Source organism: Porites lutea, chromosome 1 (genome assembly GCF_958299795.1).
Source record: "Porites lutea chromosome 1, jaPorLute2.1, whole genome shotgun sequence".
NCBI lineage: Eukaryota > Metazoa > Cnidaria > Anthozoa > Scleractinia > Poritidae > Porites > Porites lutea.
In genome coordinates, this window is record NC_133201.1 from 16,397,095 (window position 1) to 16,419,594 (window position 22,500).

Consider the following 22,500-nt stretch of genomic DNA (forward strand, 5'->3'; position numbering starts at 1 on the left):
TCATATGAATTATGTTGTGTTTTATATGTGCCGCACAATTAAAATTTTGATTTCAAACTGACCTCGGAAGCTAAGAATTAAGCCAGTTTTTATAGGCAGGGAGGACATGCTAGTTGCTTTTGACTTTTCTCACCAAGGTCACGCGTTGGTCACGCTCTACGTCCAATTTTTATACTCTGATTGGTCAAAATTTGACAGGTGAGTTCACGCGGAAAATTTATGCAGCATCTTGAAACTTGTTTACTTTGACAGCTGAAGCTGACAGAGTTTTGTGTCAACTTTGTGATGTTTTTAACTGTCTTTTTCCACTAAATGTACGAAGTGAAATTCAGCTGCTATCAAGAGTCTTCTGTTATTCATGGCTAGTTTGTTTATTGGCTTTTTGGTTGAGAAATACGTCGCTTTGGCAAAGTCGGAAATCCGATTCGGATGGCATCGTTTTCGTTTTTCACCTTGCTTGATGCGTAAGAAGGTTGAAAAGTCTGAAGCGGTTCTGGCCTTACTTGATAGTTTTCAGTGCATCTCAAGAGGTAAGCCTGAGTAATTATTGTATTTGTTTGTTTTTTATATCTAATTTAATGAAGTCGAGCGTAGTTTACGCGGCTATTTGGTTTATGCACGTTTGTCAGATTTGAGACAATGATCTGACCGAGAGTGACCGAGTATCAGGTTTGATTATCAGATTATGGAACTTTAAGAAGCCTTTAGACATTTTCTCACCGCAAATAGAAAGAAAACGTTCCAAAGAATATTTGGTTACAATTCTGGCTGTAAAAGAAAGGTTTGAGCGATTTTCTTGCCTCGAGTTCATCTTTGAAAAAAGCAAACACCGGCAAGCCGGCTTAAAACGTAAACAAGGATTTTCAGAGACACTTTAATACTTGTCTTCGTGAATGAAAATTGTTGTCTCTGTATATGTTTCACCGAATTATTTTCCCTTTCTTTATTGATTGTTAGTAGTCTCTTTTGCAATTTCAATCGCTGTGCCGTTTGTTTTCAGTCGCTCATGAACATCGCTTGCAAGAGTAGTCAAAATGCCGCGCGTATCAAACGCTTTTGAAGATTACAGATCTTTATAATAAATTCTTTATTGTGTTGAAGCGTGTAACTATATTAATCTTAATTTAAACAGTCGACTTGTCAAAAGTGAGAACTGGCTAGCCGTATAGGTGATTTTGGAAATTTTTTTGACGATTTCGCTAAAAGCCCACACGTGCTTTGATCGTCCTGAATATTGAATGAGTGCAATTTGTATTGCAAAATTGTGAAACACTGCATTCTGTCCGAGGGTCTGTATGATGAAAACGGCGCAGGTGTTTTCCAGGTCTAATCTACTGTGATCAAGAGCCATTATGGCTCTTAAATGTGATCGAAGATGATTGCTATTTTTTGGGTGTACATATAAAGGCTATCAACTCGATGTAAGATTAAGTTCACTCTTAGCTTGGACTGTTTGCAAATTATTTTTCTCGAAAATCACGTAGTCGTTCCCTCAAAAATCACATGAATGTGCTCTAAAGTTAACTGATTTGTGGAATACAAGGTTATTGTTTGATTTGAATTATAAATTCGAGTTAATAGGAGCTTCGCTTTTAGCCCTGGCTAAATCTATATATTACTTACAGGTCATGGTGACTTTGGTGATAAAAACGTAGTCCATCAAGCCAGTGTACTGTGTGTGTGTATAAACAAGAATTTATTGTTAAAACTAGAGGTATCCTCGAAATACAATGTTTTCCTCTTGGTGTGAAAGCATGGTTGTTTTTAAAGAGTAGGAGCAGGGCTTGAAAAAAGTCCCATCTGGTCATCCAGAAGAGTGAAAATCTAAATGTGAAGGTAGCTAAAAATTGATGTGTAGAAGGGGTTTTGATTTTTTGTATGCTTTAACTGCTTCAAGAGTACATTCAACCAGCAGTTATGGTAACTCGAAAAACCCAGTTTTAGTCAACTCAGCATGCCAAGAAAGTCATATCCGATAGCCCAGGGCTAGTGGATTTTGCTATCGGGCTCGTGATTTTTGTTCTCAACCTGCCTGACGGGCAAATGCTGTTTTTTGGGAAATTCAAATTACAGAAGGATTGTAATCAATCCTGCTAATCAAAAGGGTTTGGGGGCTAGTTGAAATGACTTGTGGGCTAGTACATACTAGCTACAGCTTGCCTGAATGGCAGGCTGTAAAACTGGCTTTCTTTGCAGCCTGTCAACTTTTTTATGATTAATATTAGTGGTAAAATAATAGTAAACGTTCTCTGAAGTTGGCAAAGTCTGGGTTGGAACAACCTATGAAATCCTCAGGGCCCGGTTCCTGAAAGGCCGATTAGTGTTAGTCCAGGATTGAAAATTAATTTTGTTCTCTTTTCGTATTAACCTTCCCATGTATTACTTAGAGTAACATTTTGTCAAGTTATCATTACCATATGTTGCAGTGAAGGCTCAACAGTGTTTTGTAAGCTTGAGTTTCGTTTTCTTAGACAAGGAAACTTTGATTAAAATTTTGCTTAATCCTGGGTTAAACTTAACCATCTTTCAAGGAACCAGGTCCTCGCCCTGTAAACCTTTTGTGCACAGTTTAGTGACTTACTTGTGTAGTGGTTGTTGCCTGCATCACAGATGAAACTAACTCTGGTCAAGTCCGTCTGTGAAACAGCACTGAAATCCTTGTTCTGGGCCCTTGCTGTGTACCTGGATTCAAAAACTGTTAAATATTTCTTTCAATATTATTTTGTCCCATTTTGCAATGCAAAGAGTTTTTTAGCATACAGTGCAGCTCAGAGATAAGCGACCAACGGACACGCAAAACACGTGCATGTTTTTTGCCTTAATGCAAAATCGTTAACTAGTTTGAAAGCACGTTTTTAAAACTAGCTTTTGCTTTTGTTATGCACTGTTTAATGCTTCATTGTTTTCGCTTTGTTTACCCTACCCTGGATAACTACATGTATAACAGATTTAAATTCGACAATCAAGTCGAGGATCTAGTTTCACGAGACAGAAAACAAAAGAAGCACCCAAAACTGATTTCTTGATATAAATTTCACATAGACATACAGCTGTAACACAACACAGCATGGTTTATTAGCACAGATGACTGTATGCTCGAAACAAGACAAATTAAAGTTATAAAGCGAATTTTTCTTCAAGGACATCTATATGGTCTTACCTTCAATACAAAGTGTCGCTAGTATGTCGGTAATGTGTCAATTAACTGTCGATCGGTTATCTGTCAGTTTAGGATAGTTGTTCTTCACAATTACCCATTGTTTTGACCCGTCACAAATAAGCCATGACCATGCTAAAATTTAATTGGCCAGTCAACATGACCGGGAACAGTCCAAAACCTACTTTGTGCCCTGCTGTTACTACCACTGTATCCTTGCTTATTACTTTTCCTACTTTATTGGACAGGAATAACAAGCAGTGAGTAAGCAACATCTGTTGAACTATTCAGCACCACTTATCGTGGTATCCTGTTTTAATGGAATCACAGAATCATTAGCAAGTGAGTAGAGATTTAAATACAGCTAGAAACTTAGTACGGAAGAGAATAATACAGTCAAACCTCTTTAATACGGACACCTAAGGGACTAGGGAATGTATGATTTTTGGCATTTCTGGGATCAAACGAACTGTCCGTAATAGAGATGTGTCCGTAATAGAGAGGTGTCCGTAAGGAGAGGTTAGACTGTAATGTCATAGTGCCTTGTTTTTGGGCACAAGCACAATTCTATATTCAAGGCTTTTGGCAGTCGTAAAAGTTTAACATTGTATATAGGTGTAAAAAGTAAAATGTGAACAAGTTTGTTCCAGCTTTTGCTTCTCTATGCTGAAACAAAAGAAGAGAGAGATAGGGGCAAAAAGCATTAATAAATTGATTTTTAGGTTAGTAAATATTGTGAATGAATAGAATGCAAGACTGGGGAGAGGTGCAAAGAAAACTATTTTTATAATTGAGAAAAATACAACTATTTTGCAGTCTATGTTTGTCATTAATAAAATGACACAATGGATGACCGTTGGCCTAAGGGAAAACAGGGTCTGGAACGAGGGATTCTGCTCCTGTATTAATTCCCACTCCATTTTCACATTTTTATCCTGCACTTTTTTTCATCGCTTTTTGGAATCCCATTTTTTGTTTCCCAAGTACATTAGTTGAAAGTCAAATTGCTGCAAAACCCTGTAAATGTATGATGTAGATTATTAATTTTTGAATTATACCTCAGTATGATGGAATGGAAGGAAAAAAGTGGAAGAAATGAAGAGGAAGAGAGGAGGGTTTTTTTCCCCTCTCTCCCTACTCCCATCTCCTCAATGTTTTTTCCTGCTCACTTTTCTTTGCACCTCCTCCAGTATTTGAACACCTGAACAGGCTATTCTCTGGAGCTAGAAGACTTGTCTGATTTAAGGGAACAGAGCTGAGATCATTGTACTGTTTCCCATAAGTTTAACTGATCAAATAATTTTGAGATTAATGATAGATGTAAACGCTTGAGCAATCACTAGTATGCTAGGACCACAAGCTCATTCCTGGCATCCAGTTGTAAAAGTGGGCCTTTAGTCTGGCATCTGTTTGTAATAATATTGTTACTGGACAGCCTGGTTTACACTGCATAGCTTGCTTTGATAGGAGACACCACTGAACGCTCACCTGGTTGATTCACATTTGCTGCTAGAACCTAAGATTTCCCAACAGACATTCAAATAATCCCGCTTCCCATACCCAGATTTTGGTGGATCACGCTTCCCATAGCAGTCTTATCCCTTTTCCTGTCAGAATATTTTGCATTTTTCCGAATCATGCACCAAACTTTGGTCAAATCCCAGATCCCAAGAGTACCTTTCCAATCCCTGGGGAAAGCCATTACAGATCATGGGGGGTGGTGGATAGTGGTATGAGAAGGTCTTTGGTTTACTCCACTGGGTCTTTGTTCTGGTCCATATAGGTTTTCTTTTTAGTCCAAAGGGTCTCAGGTAAAAGGTCTTTGTTTCAGAAACATCCACTGTAAATTACTTACTTTTCTACATGTTTCTTTTTTTTTAAAGAGGCATTGGCAAACATAGATGTCTGTGTTAAAAGTCAAGTTTTGCCTGATCCTGGAAAAGAATAACTAGTCAGCCATGTTGATCATCCTCGTAACAAACAATGGTAAACTTATAGCTATGTCTAGTTTTTTACTCTTTATGTGTCAGTTACATGTACATGACTTGTATAAAAGTTTATTTTCTAAAAATATTGCCCTTATGGAGTTAAATGGTATGGGACATAATAATATGGCCCAAGATTGGAAGTGATATGGGAAGAGCTATGGTCCATATATGTTTATTATGTGGATTTGATATGGGCCACAGCCCTACATATCAAACCCATAGATGTCTCTCTCTTTCACTCTGTTGTCTATTGCTATGGGATGAATACATATTTCGTATTAAAGGTCCATACATTCTCCATAGCTTTTTGCTTGGGAATGGTATGGGTGTGCCCCATAGCAATAACATATGATCCTCACCCTGTTCTGTGGGATTGCTATGTATTTCGTAAAGTTCCATATAATTCCCATAGTACAGCATAGATTGATCAACTGGGAATGGATATGGGAGTGCTATGGGACCTTTGATTCACATCCCATATCAATACCATAGGACCCAAAAATTACCCTCACAAACTATAGGAAATGTGTGGGATCTTACATAATATTATATGCACCCATAGGCAACCCATAGCTCAGTTAGTTTTCAAATACATGCCCTCAAAAAACCCATATGATTTCCATATAATGACTGTGTAAACATATTCAACTGAGCAATGGGAGGGGATTGCCTTACTAGCTACTACCATTAAACCCTTACTGCACAGGCCCTGTCAAATAATGTCAGTATTTCCTAAATTAATATGCAGCAAAGCCACTGTTTGACATTTTCAAAAGCTTTAATAAAAATGACCATTATTTTAAAATCTCTGAAATTCTTGTAAATACAGCATTTATGTCTTATACTGAGTAAAAAAGATAACGTACTCGTTCAAAAATGACACAATGAAACAGAAGGTGAAGAACTACAAAGCATCAAAGATAAATAAATTCTGAAATAATATTAAAAATCCTCATGAAAGATACTGTACATTCAGAATCAAGAAATTTAAATCTAAAACTGTCCTCGTGCCTGTTTGCTACGATTTGCTTCCTGTGGCTTTGCAACATGCAGTCTTTGGGGTCTTCTTATCTCCACACATTTCATATTAATTTTTTGCACAACTTGACTTGGCAAAGGGCATTCTTTGGAAAACTTAGCACAAACTTTGCCTGAAAAAAAGAAAGAAGCAGAAAAGGAGAGTTAAAAGAGAAAAAGAAGTTTGAGCCTTTCTCTGACCCTGTGTTACAAAACATTTCACTGTCAAAAAACAAGATAAAACAAGAGGCAAGACATAACCGGTATTTTACCCTTGCATCAAGAGCCTGGTCAGACCGGGGTAGACAGGGGTCAAAGCCTGGCCCAAAAGCCTCAGTCAGCCTGGCGATAGGCCGGGCTGGCCAAGCGATAAAAATCCGGGGAAGCCGCGGCTAGCCCTTTGAAACTCAAAATTATTTTCGAATACAAATTCTCCAGACTGATCTCCATACATTTTGTTAAAGAGTTAGTTGAGAGAATTTGATAAAGGATCAAAGCATTTCTCTTTTGTGATCATTTTACTGATTCTCATAACCTTCTCTTGATAATGCATTGATTTTGTTGGTAAAAGATTGTTGTTGGTGACCCTTAGTTTTTATTTATTAATAAATATTACTGGTAATTGTTTAATTTACAACTGATTTGTAACTTCCAGGTACCCAGTTGCTTCCTATGGAAGTCAATGAAATTTGCAGTGTAGTTTACTTTTTTCCTTTATTTTTTATCGTGATAGTGTTCTAATGTGGAGTGGCAGCATGCTGTTATAGCATACAATGAGGCAGATCTAAACTCAGCACATGGTACTTATGTAAATGATTGTCGTGTACAGAATGCAGCTGTGAGACTTGCCTCCGGTGATGTAATAAGGTTTGGATTTGGTATCCTTTTAAAAATGACAACAACAGTAAAAGAAAGTGTGTGGTGAGTATAGTCCTAATTAATGCCCCAATATGACTGTTGTTGACAGTGACTGACGTTTCGACAACCTTAAGTCATAGTCAGAGTCATAGTGAGTTGTATCTTTTCAGTTGATGATATTTGATATTTTGCTCGATATAGTTAAATGAATTTACAATGCATACCTAATGTATTTGATTACAGAACTTCCTTAACATGCGTACAACTACACAGGAAATGCAGGTTTTGAATTTCTTGTTGATTCATCCTCAACACTTCATTACCCATCCTTGGGTCTGTCTAAGCCATGGGAATCATACAGATTCCGTATTCTGTCATCACCAATGGCAACATCACAGTCGGGTGGAGTCACCTCCCTTCCTTATATCAACCCTGTGACATCAGTGAGTACTGATGGTGTACCACTGTATACAAGCACTGAACCAGTCAGTTTGCTTGGGACTGGTGGCTCAGTATCGGAAATAAGAGGCCCATCTGATCCAAAGGTTAGTAAGTTGTTATGAATGCCAGCCTTCAAAGAAAGTCATGTCTGATAACTTGGGGTGGTAGATTTTGCAATCAATCTAGTGTATATTCTTTTCTCAACTTGCTTGACGGGCAAGTGAAGATTTTTGGTGAAATTGTGAAATTTAAACAAAGCGTGGTAGATTATTCAGTCGGTGACACAGCTGCAGGTCGAAAGAAGAAACCCAGTACTCCCATTAGGAGTGGAACCTATGACCTTGTGGTTACTAGTTCAGATGCTCTACCAATAAGCTACATGAGACTCATGGGAGCTAAGGTTACTAAACTGGGTTCATGTGACAAACATATTGCATACTGCTTGGACTAGAATATTGATATGTGATAGAAATGTGATGGCGAATTCAAGGCCTGGTGTATATATGGTACGGGTCAAAATTAAATTCAGGTAAAAGGTTGATTCTCAGTTTTTCTTGTCTCCTAACCCTAATAATATTAATGCGTTAGACCTAGGATACAAAGAAAAAATGAGAACCAACTTAGGTTAAAATTTTATCCTGAGTTTAATTTTGACCTAGCTGTAACAAATATACAGTCAAGAGGTGTTTATTAATTGACTAAGTGACACAGGCAGCTCTGAAAAAAAATCCGACTGCTCCCAAGGAGCAAGGAGTAGAAACTATGATCTTCTGGTTACTAGACCATGCTCTATAAGGTCACTAAACTAGGTTCTCCCACAAATCTTTTTAACTCTGTGGCAGGATTTGCTTATTGTAGTGTAGTTGTTTTTCAGGCTAATGTTATGCCACACCCTCTCTGAGATCTCGCCCAACAAGTGCTGGTGTTACCAGGACTCGACCCAGCTCTGCTGGCAGAGAAAGGATACCTGGTCCTCCTGTTGCTAGAGGTAACTATCATCATCATTTTAATCATTATTATCATCCAGTCTTTTCAGTTGGGATGCTGTGAATAATGATCTTATTCCATGCATTCCCCTCTGACATTGTGCTCGCAAGGTCCTCCCTGTTAATTCCGGAATTTCTCAAGATCATATCGTTGAATAAACACGGCCACTTAATTGGTTTCCGTAGAAGAAGGGATTGAATAATCGCCCCCTAAAACTATAATATACCGTAAAATTCCGAAAATAAGCCCCTCCAAATATAAGCCCCCCAAATCGGTAACGCAAAAAACTCTCTGTTAGGTCGCCCCTCCAAATATAAGCCCCCGGGGGCTTGTACTTGGAAAATGGCCCTCAAATACAAAGTAAAACAAAGCAAAAACGGTAAATTTACGTCCAACTATAAGGCTAGCCCAATCGATTTTGAAACGCAAATTTCCCTCCGTAGATAAGCCCTTCAAAAACGGCCTTTGAAAAATATGAGCCCTGGGGCTTATTTTCCAAATTTTATGGTACAATATTAAATGATAGTGCAAAATACAAGGGAAAGCAGTAAATACAAAAAATGTTTGAGTGAGGTGGGGCAGCCAAAGAAGAATATTACATTTCCGTTAACAAGAAGTTTAAGGTGATTAGTCCAAGAGTAAGAAATGAGAGGAAATGGAGTTTTCAGGAGAATGTTCACCAAAAATGGTACACTGCCCCGTATACTATTTAGGAATAGACTAATCAAGTTGGACATTCCTGATTAAAAGTGAAATTCTGAATATGATTGGACTAGTCTGGCCAGTCTGCAGTTCTGATGGAGTTAAAGTTACAAAGATTTGTTTGTTTTGGTTGCTTATTTGCTGTATTTGCAGTGGGTTTTCATGGTTTTATTTAAGACCATTTTTAAAATGATACCCTCTCAGCAATTGTTTTGGTAGCCTTTACCAGCCTGACTTAACCATATGAATGTGAGAATTTTAACAAAAAAACATAGCATGGAATAATGACGATTAGATGTATGTAGTAGTAGTAGTCATCAGAGATTGAAATCAAACTTCTTATGTTTCTTTAAAATTGTATGCTAACATTAAGGGCACTGTAAAATCTCTGTGATACTTTCCTCTAAAGCATTCAAAGGCGGGAGAGGACGGGGGCTAGGGAGCCCAGAAGGATAGACAGCAGGAGGGATATGAGTGGTGGGAGTTCTAAAGGTGCTGGAAGTCAGAGCTTGCATGTAATATTCTGCAATTGAAAAAAGTCTAAAGGGAGGAAACCCCGGGGATGGTACTCCCTTTTAGAAGCCATATAGATGTGTACTGCCTCAAAGGGTAAGGTTATTGGGCCGTTTCAGTCTCAACTGAAAAAGGGTATAGACTTTGTAGATTTTGGTCTGGAACCAGGAATGGTTTTCAAGGGAACTACGGGAGTGTATAAACGTATTTATTTTGTCATTTTAATTCCAAAAGGAACAAGAAAGCAAGATAATATGCGAATTTGAAGTGGATTTTGAACAAATGTAAGTAATTTTAGGTCTGAAAACGGGTTTGGATAATGAAAGTTTTTGTCTGAAATAAGATCAGGATTTTGAGAACCGGGTGGCACATCCCCACCAAGATTTCCCAGAAATACCCCACTGGGGAAGGAGGGCAAGAAAAAAGGGGCAGGGCCCAGTAATGCAAGGTATGGGAGGTAGGAAGTTTAGCACCCCCTCCTGTCCCCCCTGATAATAATGCTGAGACTTTCATGTCAATTGTCTCCTGAATTTACAGGTGGATGGATTAATGGTCCAGTGCAGATAACAGGAGAGCAAAGCATTCAAGATCTGGTAAGCTTCTTTGAGCGGCAGTGACATTTGTTGTCTCAAAACCGTCTAGGGGGGTTGATGGTATATAAGCTGGGGAGCCGAACTCGGCGGCGTGTGCTCCCTATGATGGCCTATACAGGGAGGCTCCGTGTGAAAGGGGTATCTTTTTCAGCCATCAGGTAAATGAAAGGGTAGGGATTTCACTTGTTGAAGTGTATTAAAGGGTAGAGAAATCTGTCATTTGGGTCTGTAAAAGGGCCCAAAAGATCTAACAGATGAATTTTATGCCTTTATAAAGTCGAGAACACGTTCTGTTGGGGATGCAAACTTCTAAACAAAGTATGTGAAAGGGGTACCATTTGTTAATAGAGGGTATACGAAAGGGGTACCTTTTTCGTGAAAAATGGTATATAAAACGCAAGGGGTTTGACGTCGGAGTGGAGCCTCCCAGTATAAACACTTGTTCAGTACACCTCCCCTGGAAGCAGAGTCCTTGTGCAGAGCTATGAGGTGTTTGGAATGGTTTTTGGGGAGGGCACAGATGCTATAGAAATATTATGTTACCTAGTAGGCTTATTTATTGTTTAAAATTGCGTCACAAAAGTCTTTGTCATTGATTGCTTTGTTTCGACTGCATACTGCTGGTCAGGTGATGGTGTCAAGTAAGGACTATAACAATGTTAGTAATGCATTTTGTAATTGCTTCAGCTTGGTGCATTATGGAAGCCACAATGCATACTGAATATTTTTCAGGACAAAGGCTTGGCGCGGACCCTTTTTTGACCTTGAAATTTATCCTTTTTTACATCGTGTACGGTTCTCAATTTTAGTGTAAAAAATTGAATCAATTTTGTCTGCTTACTTTTCCGACCAAATACCCTCAGAAATTGTTGTGTCACAACTTTCCAAATCTTATCCTTATCTTCCCTATCTTGTGTCACAGTTTGTTTTTGTTTTTATTTTTATTTTCTCCAGGAGGAGCGTCTGTTACGCATGGGTGATGAACTCAGCCGACTAGCTTCATACGAAGCAGAGTGTCATCGTAAAGATGGCGTCATTGCAGCTCTGAGAGATGAGGTTGTTGATCTGAAAGGAGCTCTGCAGTCGAGTGGCAGTTTCAGGTACATTTGCTCTTGTTAATGTCCACTTAAGACAGTGGTTAGCTAGTTCCAGGCTCCGAGATGGTTGGGTCCGTGACAAAGCGCGAATGCGAAAATCAAACGGGAGGTAACCTCCTTTTTCCAGATCATGCGCTCATCATTTTCGTGCGCCTTTCACTTACGCGTTATCCCTACCATCTGATAGTGTAATGATCTGAGAGCCTGGGACAGGCTAGACAGTGAGTGATCCACCTTCATGATGAAGGCTTTTCTTTAATGAAAAACAAGCCCGTTTGCGGTTTTTAATAAAGATTTTATTGCAATTTGTTCTGAATAACCTTTAAAAATTTGTTGAAAACGTAGATCAGAAACTATGGTCGTGTAATCTTGTCGGGTTGAAAGTGGTTCTTTGCAGTCAATGAAGTAACTAACAACTGATACAACTTGGCAATAAAAAAGACCAAAAACAGCTAACGTCGCTTTTGTCGAATTGGTATCCGCATTTGACATGAAGTGACGTATACCTTAATGGCACATCTTTTGTTTCTAATTCTGGTGTGTCGTTCTAATCACCAATAAAGTGACTGGTTTTGTGCAAAATACAAATTGCCTTTTGGAGTCCTTTTTTAAACATGTTTCACCTATATTGAAACGTGGTTTCTATTATAACAGCAGGGCACAAAATAACGGCCGGTCAACGGACAATGTCCGACCCGATCGTAGGCTCGACCGGTCAAACTCTCGTCTGGCCGGTCATTTTGACCGGTCATTTTTGGAAGGTTGTCGCTTAATGCGTTTTGCTCTTTTGTTCTTTGGCTTTTTTTGCTGCTTTGCACTAAACCCTTTAAAGAAAAACGTTCTGCTTTGCTGTGATCAGTAATGCGACCTTCTTTGGGAAAACATACACTAACAATAATCCGCTATTTTTTTAGAAAACTAAAGGATGAGTGACAGTTTTTGTCCATCAAACGTTTCACATCTACTTGTAAGAGGATTGTGAAAATCACCTTCGACGGAATTCGGGCTAATCGATCGCTCGTCCTGTACTGTTTCTTTGGGAATAAATTTCAGCGCATCGATTAATTATAATAATTTCTTTATGTCGAACATGATCTCGTTTGCAGACTCGATTCCAGAATTGTCTGATAAAAACTAAGCTAATCGAGAACGAACGTCGCCTATCTCAGCGCTTAAAATCCTCCTTCTTGATAAGCCGTTCGCGATAAAGTGTTGCGCGACGACTCAAACGAAAGCTCTGCTGTATATTTATTGACTTCTGATGACGAATACGCTGTTTGTGGAACAAATTTCTTGCCAAATCAACTTCTTTGCCGCAAAAATTTAGCGACGAAATTCTTCTTTGTGGAGGAGACTTTCGATCACGTGACGGGCAACGAAAAGGATCAAGTTTCACTGATATGCAGATATAGGACGAACCTTGGAGACTTCCGACACCGCCGTACGATGATACTGAAGGTATATATAAACGGACATAAAACGGGCGAAAATCGCGGAAAGGAACTCAATGTGAATGAATTTTTCACCAACTTGCCGGCAAAAACCTGAACGACAATGCCGTACAACGATCTACTGCCAGCGTAATTCGATATTCCATGGGCCAAAAAATAATTATAATATTCATTAATTTGACCGGCCAAAATCGAGGTTTGTCCGGGCTAAAAAATATTTGGCCGGTCATCGTGACCGGCGACCTGCTGTCCTTTATTTTGAGCCTTGAACAGGAGACTCTCTTCCTACCACACTGACTACTGCCTGTGTACGGTCGCTAGATTCCAGAATTATTCTCTTTTGATTTGAGCCATCATTCGGCAAAAAATGGTTAATTCTGAGGTCACTAACAAAGCAACATGAAACTCCTCAGTCATGAAATTGCATGTAGAAGTGATGCAAGGGACTCCTTAATGAAAATAAATTGGGTAATTGCTGTCTCGCTTAGGGTTGGAAATTGCAGATTTTCAGCTTTCACGTAGGGTGCGAAAGACGGAAAGAATGACATTTAATATTCATTCTTGTAAAGGTGTTGCTCAGGTTTGTGCGCAAAGAAGCACCTGCATAAAAAATCTAAAACTCCGTCAGACTGTGTTGGATCGAGTATGGTCTTCTTTAGGGATCCAACAAAGCATAAGCCACTCTAAAGGAGCTGAGCAACAAAATTCATTCCACCAAATTGAGAGAAACATTAAAGATAACCCCGCAAAACATTAAAAGAAGGTACAATTAACAAGGCAAATGTAAAAGAAGGCTCGGATGGACAAAGTTTAAGAAGATTGAAACGGATTGCAATTCTGGGTTTTTAAAACTAATTAGCCTGACAGTTATTTAAAGTTGTTTGCAACGTTTGATATAATGCTTAGACTGCATAATGTTTGACAAGAAATTGTAAGTTTGTCATTTACAAGTGATTTCTTTGCTAACGTTAAGTTTCATAGCGCATTAACACAATGAACTAGAGTCTCCTCTCCTTAAGAAAACCCAGTGAAAAAAAAACAAAACAACAACTCGTCAGGTTTATCAAACTTTTTGGTACGTTTGTAGCCGCCCACGGCTTACTGCACGACAACAACGTGACATTCTCTAATGCAACGTTTTATGGGGTGTTAACCCGTAAGCTGAACATTCGTTAAGGAATTCTACTCTTGGTAAAGTGACCTGCATTTGACATATTGAACAATCTGGAAAAATCCGGTGACAATTCGATGTTTGAAAGGGAGCGAAAATCGTCTTATTGGTAACTCGTTGCTACTGTCGCCTTTGTGACTGTTAAGCGATTGCAAAGCCGCTTGTGATCACTTTAAACAATCAAAATGCTGTTTGAAATCATTTCACGACCATTATGTGATGCCTTCTATTTTTACTATTATCAGAGCTGGAGGAGAGGATTCAGCGTTTTCTAATGCAAGCATAATTCATCAGCTTCGTGAGCAAGTATCGCAGTTGCAATTGATTGTACAAGAGAAGGAAGAAAACGAGAAGGCAGCAGCGCAGAAACTAGCGATGTACCAGAATCAACTGCACGCCAAAAACAATGAAGTTGCTACTTTAAAGGACCAATTACAGGCACAGGTTTGTCCTAAATATTGCCAGTGGAGATACTCTCCATGATGCCTATACGGGGAGGCCCCGCCCAAAAGGGGTACCTTTTTCAGGCTTCGGGTATATGTATAGAGTAAGGATTTCGTGAGTTGAAGTATATGAAAGGGTAGGGAAAATCGTCTTTTTTATAGGTGTTCAGAAGGGGTTTTAACTTGAATATTTCTAGCCGACGCATCTTACGACCGTATCAATTTAATTTATTAAACGCTAGGCAAGAAGACTAACTGATAGTAGGTATGAGATAGGGGTACCATTTGTCAATGGAAGGTAACTGATAGTAGGTATGAGATAGGGGTACCATTTGTCAATGGAAGGTAACTGATAGTAGGTATGAGATAGGGGTACCATTTGTCAATGGAAGGTAACTGATAGTAGGTATGAGATAGGGGTACCATTTCTCAATGGAAGGAAACTGATAGTAGGTATGAGATAGGGGTACCATTTCTCAATGGAAGGTAACTGATAGTAGGTATGAGATAGGGGTACCATTTCTCAATGGAAGGTAACTGATAGTTGGTATGAGATAGGGGTACCATTTGTTAATGGAAGGTAACTGATAGTAGGTATGAGATAGGGGTACCATTTGTCAATGGAAGGTAACTGATAGTAGGTATGAGATAGGGGTACCATTTGTCAATGGAAGGTAACTGATAGTAGGTATGAGATAGGGGTACCATTTGTCAATGGAAGGTATACGAAAAGGACTACCTTTTCTGTCAAAAATGGTATATTAAAAGGTAACAGTTTGGATAAGGCCTTTACCTATGGAACGTTGTTGAATCCTGATTATATGAGCTTTGCTTCTACCATTATGAAAAGGGTTTTGAGGGTGTTTTAACTAGCCGGCCGTAAGCAAGATTATAGTTGTTATTATTATTAATAAACATCGTACTTGTTCTCAATTAGGGATGGCAAAAGCACGGTAGAAGAGTATTAATTATAGCTGGAGTGTGGTGAAACAGGGAATGATTACAAGCAGAATGTTTTCAATCTGCGTGTTGCTTCATGTGCTTTAAGCGCCGGCAACCGGAATTTTACTTGAGTTACTATGAAAAACTATAGAGAAAGTAGGCTTACTGCAGTAAATTTAAGGGGAGAATTTTTCAAGGCTTTTTTTTTTCAATGAAGGAGGAAGGATTAGCAGAGTTGGTTAGTACGCAGCCTTCTGTGCGGGAGGTCCTCAGTACGATTCCCAGGTGTGACCTCAAATCCTTCTTTCGACTTCTTCCCTTTCTGTGTAGCTTTAAATACGCGTAAAACGGATCACTGATGGAGAGAGGTCGGATAAAACGAGCGCACTGTCGACCTCAGGGTTGTTAGGGTGGATTTCCACTGTCGCGTAATTTTTATCGTGAGAACGCGCGTAAATAAAATAGAGACAATGTGTGGAAGGTCACGCCTAAACGGAAAAGTTGATCCTTGCTCAACTTTCACGTTTACGCGTGGCCTTTCATACTTGTCTCTATTTCATTTACGCGCATAAATTTTACGTCCGTTCACACGGAAACATTACGCGACAGTGGAAATCAACCCTTAGTCAAATGACTATTTCGAGCTACCGACATAAAATAAGGACTCTTTACCTTTACCTGTTACTGTTTATTGGGGCGCTTGTTTATGTATTTTGATTTCCTGAAGGAAGTTTTCTTCGACAACTTGGAAAACGTTCTATTTTAAATAGAGTTTCACTGTAAAAGCTTATGGAAGTTGGATATTTTTGGTTATTATTCACAGCCTAAGGCTTCCGCTTGGGTTAAAACGGACCCAAACGCAACCACAAACAAGATCGCATCGTTGCGCACTGACATCGCTGAGAAGGAGCGAAGAATTGCTCAACTATCCAACGAAAATGAAAAGCTAAACAAGCAGAAAATGCAGTCCACGACACTGCTGAACGGGTTACAGAGAGAAAACTCTGCAAAGGACGCCTTAGTGCATCAGGCGAAGAGAGAGATTGGAAAACTTAAGAAGGAACTACGTGAAAAGGATTCAACAATTTCCACCATGTCGACGAAGGTTAGGTATAATACACGAAAACTAACGTTGCCTAAACCTCAAAGATAATTTTAAACGTAGCCTGCGAGTACAGCTTTCTCTCAACACTCCCCCTTCGTTGTGAGGTTTCGAGAGGCGCCCTCAGCTACGTGGAAAAGGCAGTAGCAAGCTCTCCATTTCTGGAGGGAACGAAGCCAGCCTCCAGGGACTCGCGACTCCACCAAATGGCCATGGAGAGTTTGTTCGCAGGGTACGACGTGAAACGATTACTTTTTCCGCGTTACACGTTCGGCTGTATCGAGGGTCACCAATAGGTTTTTTTTGGGATCCGGAATTTCCCTTTTTTGAATCTCGGGATTCGGGAGTTGCCTTATTTGAGGGCCGGGATTCGGAATTTTAAAGCAAAATGGAGCTGAGATGTGCAGGGGATGCTAGTCTCCCTCGCAGCCGTTTTAGTGTCGTCAGACAACGTTCCTAGTGGAGGCAAAATCCTTTCTCAGGTTAAACCATAAAAGTTAATGCAAAGATCTGTGTAGCCTACGTGGCAGGCGCTATATCCCCTACCCCTTTCCACGCCTGCTACGTAGGTTTTGATATGTGGTGATTTGAGTTCGAATAGACGCCTTTAAACTGCCAACAGCTGTCTAATATGAAACTTTATAAAAACAGCCTGCGAGCAAGCTTTCTATTTTGTGTGGCGCGAAGCGAGCACGTGTGAGGCAGAGGAAAGTAAAGCCCTCGTTTCTTTCTTCAACCTACTCTCTCGTGTCTCCTGTCGTGTGTCGCTTGCATGTGGCTTCAAACAATGTAACTCCACTGAAAAGCGTGCTCGCATGTAGAGTAACACAGAAGAGTCACTTGTACAATCAGTCGACTACACATAAGGGAGTTTTAGTAGAGGCGTTTTGAGCGACGCACGTCAATCGGAAGTCAGGTCGTTTCCCTGTTAATGCCCTGACGCCACCAGATTTGTATTGCTAAGTGTTTTAACTCTTATAGAGACAATTTGCCCTAAAATTTGGGCGAGGCCACTAGCCAAAAGGCATAAACGCTACTTCCAGTTGACGTGCATCGTTTCTTAAGCTCACTATTGAACCGTTGGAACTAAAGCTACAAGGCAGCTTAAGCAACTACGACGGCGACGGCTACGAAAACATCACTTAAAAAGTGAATTCGCGTGGCTTTAAACTTTATCGCGCTTATTCCATCTCGTTCAATTCGTCAAATATTGACAAATTTTCCAAGAGTTGAACTCTAAAAGACTGTATTGAAGTTCAGAGAAAGAAAAAGAAGGTCGTTGTCTTGTGTTCACGTCCTCCACAAAATGTGAAATCAGGGAGTTTCACGTCGTAGTCGTGCAGTGACGGCAAAGAAATGTACAAAAAAGCGTGATGCACGTGCAAAGTTGTTGTTTTCCCAATCCAAACCTATTGCTTTTTTGCTGTTCTCGTTGCCTTCGTCTTTGCTTAAGCTCACTTATATGTCACTAAAAACGACAACGTTCAAAGTGCCCAATCTCCTTTTAACATCCTGTAAAGTATTTTTCACTTAAGGGTTAATCAGGGGCACCCAACGACGGTTTGCTCCTAAATACATTGAAAACACTTTTTAGGCTATCCAGAGTACTTTAAGATATCTAAGCGGCGTTGTAAAATTTGTATATGTTCGGTCATCCTAGGGAAACTTGAGTCTTTTCGAAATTACAAGGGCTTGAATATTATTTTCCTGAAATTTTCGATGAAATTTGACGTATTACGAAAGTGAGACATTTTCTTATTGATCTCTCCGTCACATTTTTGAATCGGAAAATTCTGGGTCTCCTTTTTTCTATGAAAAATAACCTCACTTGGGAAGTAAAATGCGAAAACTAATCTTCAGAAAATCGTCGGGAATTTATTAGATAAGCTTCGAAAATTGTTGATGAATGAAACGGTCGTCTAGAAATTTGTATCCGTCGTCCAAGTGACTGATAGAAAATTCTACGGAATAGTTGCTTTTCCGAACAAATATTTTAAAGAAAACAGTCGTTGGGTGCCCCTGGGTTAATAAATATGTACAAACTGTATGTAACGTTCAAGCTTTCTTTCTCTTATTTTCAGCTGGGTAGGCAGAAGGCCGCTAAAGAAGTGGAGAAAGAGGCACAAAAATTAGAACAAGAGCTTTATGCAACAAAAGGGGTAAGAATTGAGTGATCTGTTATAAAGGTCTTCCCATCTGAAACATCACCTTTTTTATTTTAGAGTTCTGGGTTTAACACCTTGTAATCGGTCTTATAATTAGTAAACAGCCCGTACATAGGTACAGTTTCCATCGTGTTTCATTTTCCATTATGTGGAATAATGGTTAAGGATGTACTAAATAATTAGTTAATTTAACTATCTTAACCATTTTTCTAAGAGCCTGTTTACATGGAGGTGGGGGACCCTAAGCAGGTGAGGTAACCTGCCTGTCCATATAATCTCTCATTTTAATTTAATCACGTCTACATGATGGGTGGGGTGACCCGCCACATGTTACCACACCTACCTGGGGTCCCCCACCTCCGTGTAAACAGGCTCTAAATCATGTGCTTCTCTTCATTGAAATTGCGCCCACAGTAACATATTAAATTCCCTTTTCAAACGTTGCCAAGGACCTGTCATTTGGTTAGTAGTCAGTAGTGAGCTCAGAAACTTGACAAGCCTCAAAACATTCAAGAAACATATACGCGGTGTGGACCTTTCTAGCCATAGAGATAATAATAGTAACTGCTGTTACTTGTGTAAATTCAGAGTCATGAACATTTGTATATAGTTTTAGGTTTTAGGTAAGATCATTAATTTAAAAGTCATGTAATAGATTAGGGCCAGTTCTTACGAAAGTGTCCCCAATTAGCTGATATAACTGTTGAGCTAAATACATTGACAATAAAACAAAGTTATTATTATTATTCTTAAACGCTTAAAACTTTTTTGTACTTATTTGTTATTACATACATAACGCAACGGAGTGTTAGAGATATGTTAAGCCTATATTTTTCAGATGTTTACAGGATAATTTGGTTGGCTAAATTTCATAGAAATTGGTCAAATATTCGCAGAGTTATGACGCTATGAGGGATTATTCATGGCAAGCCTTACATAACTCTAATCAACAATGTTTTTGTACAAAGTTACATGTAATAAGTAAAGCCAAGGTAATTAAGTATCCTTTTATCGTCATTGTTAACACGTTTTACCCGAAGGCTATTGATAAACCCACATTCCTTTCTGTCCAGTTCATTCTCGTAAGCCGCCATTTTGTTTTCGTGCACAGTAATTTTTAGGGAGTTATTATAACTCCAAAAATGGAGTAAAAATTTTAGGTACAGGATAAACCCTTTTTGGGGGGTTTCTTTAACTCCAAATCTGGGTGATTTTTACTCCTGAAAAAGAGTTCTTTGAACTCCTTTTTGGAGTTAAAATAACTCCGAAAAAAATAACTCTACTGTAAGGAGTTAAATTAACCCCACTAGAGCAGTTATTATAACTCCTTGAAAATTACGGTTGCTATTAAGCTTCCGAAGTGACTGTATTACGCTTGCAAATGCGTGCAGCGAGCGTGCAGCAGGAAGTTCGTTTACTTGTTTACTCAGTGTAATGGATTCGGCTTTTGAGCTTTTGTGTTGTTGATACATCTTCATGTTTTAAAAACAAAACGAGACAAATGTCCTTTCAGGAATGTCAATAAACTGAATAGTTATGTTTCCCTGTAGTTTCTTAGTTAATACCAAAGAAGTCTGGATTGTCCAAAATTAAGTTTTATCACAAATTAAATATCCTTGTTTCTATTAATGCTCTTGTCTGTCGCAAAATGTCTGTTTTTTTTTCTCACTCCGTTGTCTTTAATGGGGTCATAATTCGTTCTATATTGTCTAAATGTCTAGGTTTGATCTGATCTGAGCGGCTGACAGGTTTTCAGAGTCCGTTGAAGTTCAATGAATGTCAAGCCACTTGAAAAAAACGAGTAAATTTTCTGCACAGAGCCACGCAATATTTTAGGTTTATCGGGAAAGTCACAGTTTGAATTTTTGCGGAAAGTGAAGCGTCCAAGTTTCCATGAAAGCGGGTACTGGAAGAAGCTAATACCAACAGTAATCACAGTTTTATTTCGTTGTAGTTATACATGTAATAATTTCAATGCATGCTTGTATTGCAAGCTCGTTAGCGCAGGTAATTCCTTGTAACTAATTGCTCGTTTAAGTAGCTTTTTCTTTTTCTGCCGGTTTTTCATGCATTAAGTTTAGCCGCAGGATTATTTGTAAACGGCTTGCTTTGGCAGTTCATTGAGATATATCATTTGTGCATCGTTACCCAAGCCTGTATTCAAACAGAGCGTCGACTCTTGTCTGTTCCTGCGAATGAGAGTACCAATTAGGTTATTTTAATTCTTTGATTTCTTTTTTTGCCCTTTTCAGAACTTCAAACCACAGAGAAGTAATTGAAGGAAAGGATTAAAACCATCGCTGATTTAGAACACAAGTTAGAGAAGATGAGAGATCATCTCAGCGAAGGAAGACAGGTTAGTTGCCATAGCACCTAGACCTGAATATCCCGGATGTTGTGCCTGAATCAGAGCAAGTCCAACCACATTGCAGAAGTTCATAATATTACGTACCAAATTTTATAATTCTCCAACCAGGAGTCGAACCCATGACTTTCTGGTTATTGCCTTTTTATAGGAAATTAACGACTCACGAATTTAAGTCGCGTTAATTTTTTGAAACGTTAATTTTCCCGCCGTTAATGTGGAGCTTTGATTTCCACGATCATAAAGGGGCTGTGTCACGGCTGTCCAGTTCACTTTGTCAATATCTAGTGCCAATTATGCGTTCTTATTTGCTATGGAACTTACAGCTGAACTTAACGTTATCGGAGAAATTACTCGTAAATGACAAAATCCCACGCATTATAGTAAACGCTAAAAACCACAAAAATGAATCTTCTTCAAGTTTGTCCATCTGTGCCTTCTATTGTATTTGTTTTGTTATATATCTGTCTGGATTTGTTAAAACATGGCTAAAGAAATTTCAAGTGCTTTTTAACTATTTGACATCTAAGTGGAATGGGAAGCAGTTAAAAGTCACTAGCTGAAGCTAAACAATGACAGCATTATTGCTGGCAATAGACGGTAGAGTTCTCTCACAGAAGTAACAGGATTTTGCGATGAAATAAACAACATTTGAAGCGTTCAGAAATTAGTCAGCCAAACGGTGAGGCCCACAGCTCAGTGTCGGCCGAAAACAGATTAAGAATCCACAATCTTTGAGCACAGAATAGCCTTTCTAAGACAAAATCACCTGAACTAAACACTCACGAAGCGTTTTTATGCTTGACACAAAGTATTCTAGTAACACGAGCTCAACCGCACATACCTGAGATTTGTCTGTCAACACTTTCGGTAAATAGTCAGGTTTCTTAAGGTCAAGATCGTTACAGAGTTGACAAAAGCACCAAACTTTGCACAGCGGTAGCTTATTGCAGTACCATGAATATTAGAGGGGGTGCCCAATGCAAATATGTCGCTGAAGCCTACTAAACAGGATTTAATTATTGTAAATTTCACCTGCTGGGGTTCCTGTGGTGTTTTGATTGAAAATTGTTATGTAATACCTTAAATCGTTCAGAATGCTCTTCTCATGTTGTAAACAACAATTTCACTCGAACATCTGGCATTCCCATCCATTATTAGCTTATTGATTGTATAATTAAGTTGATTATTACTGTGCCCTTAAAGCAAGTCCACAGTCCGCCCACATTTTCATAAGTCATTTCTAAGATGGCCTCGTCTTTGTTTCATAACTTGCAAGTACTCAGCTTCTGGGGTTCTCTTCTCCTTTTCTAATGTATTTCAATTAGAGGAGGCCTTATTGTGTGGCTTAAGCCTTATTTATCAAGTATTACTTGTAATTACATGTCACTTTAAGCTAAAGAAAGCGTATGGTATAGCGATTCACACACAAAATTTCAGAAAAAAAGAAATTGTGAAACAGTCTGTTGTATCACATATTATCAGGGATTAATGACAGCTATTCATGA

At 39.0% G+C, this 22,500-nt stretch overlaps 1 long non-coding RNA gene across 2 annotated transcripts; it reads left to right on the forward strand.

Moving 5' to 3' along the window:
* The first annotated feature begins 8,356 nt into the window (after positions 1-8,356).
* LOC140935634 (uncharacterized) lies at positions 8,357-14,292 on the forward strand. Of its 2 annotated transcripts, XR_012165231.1 has the most exons (4): positions 8,357-8,449; positions 10,201-10,256; positions 11,211-11,356; positions 14,221-14,292. It is a non-coding gene; the product is annotated as an uncharacterized lncRNA (long non-coding RNA). The 2 variants fall into 2 exon arrangements; XR_012165230.1 differs by lacking the exon at positions 8,357-8,449 and having other exon boundaries at positions 10,188-10,256.
* The last annotated feature ends 8,208 nt before the right edge of the window (positions 14,293-22,500 follow it).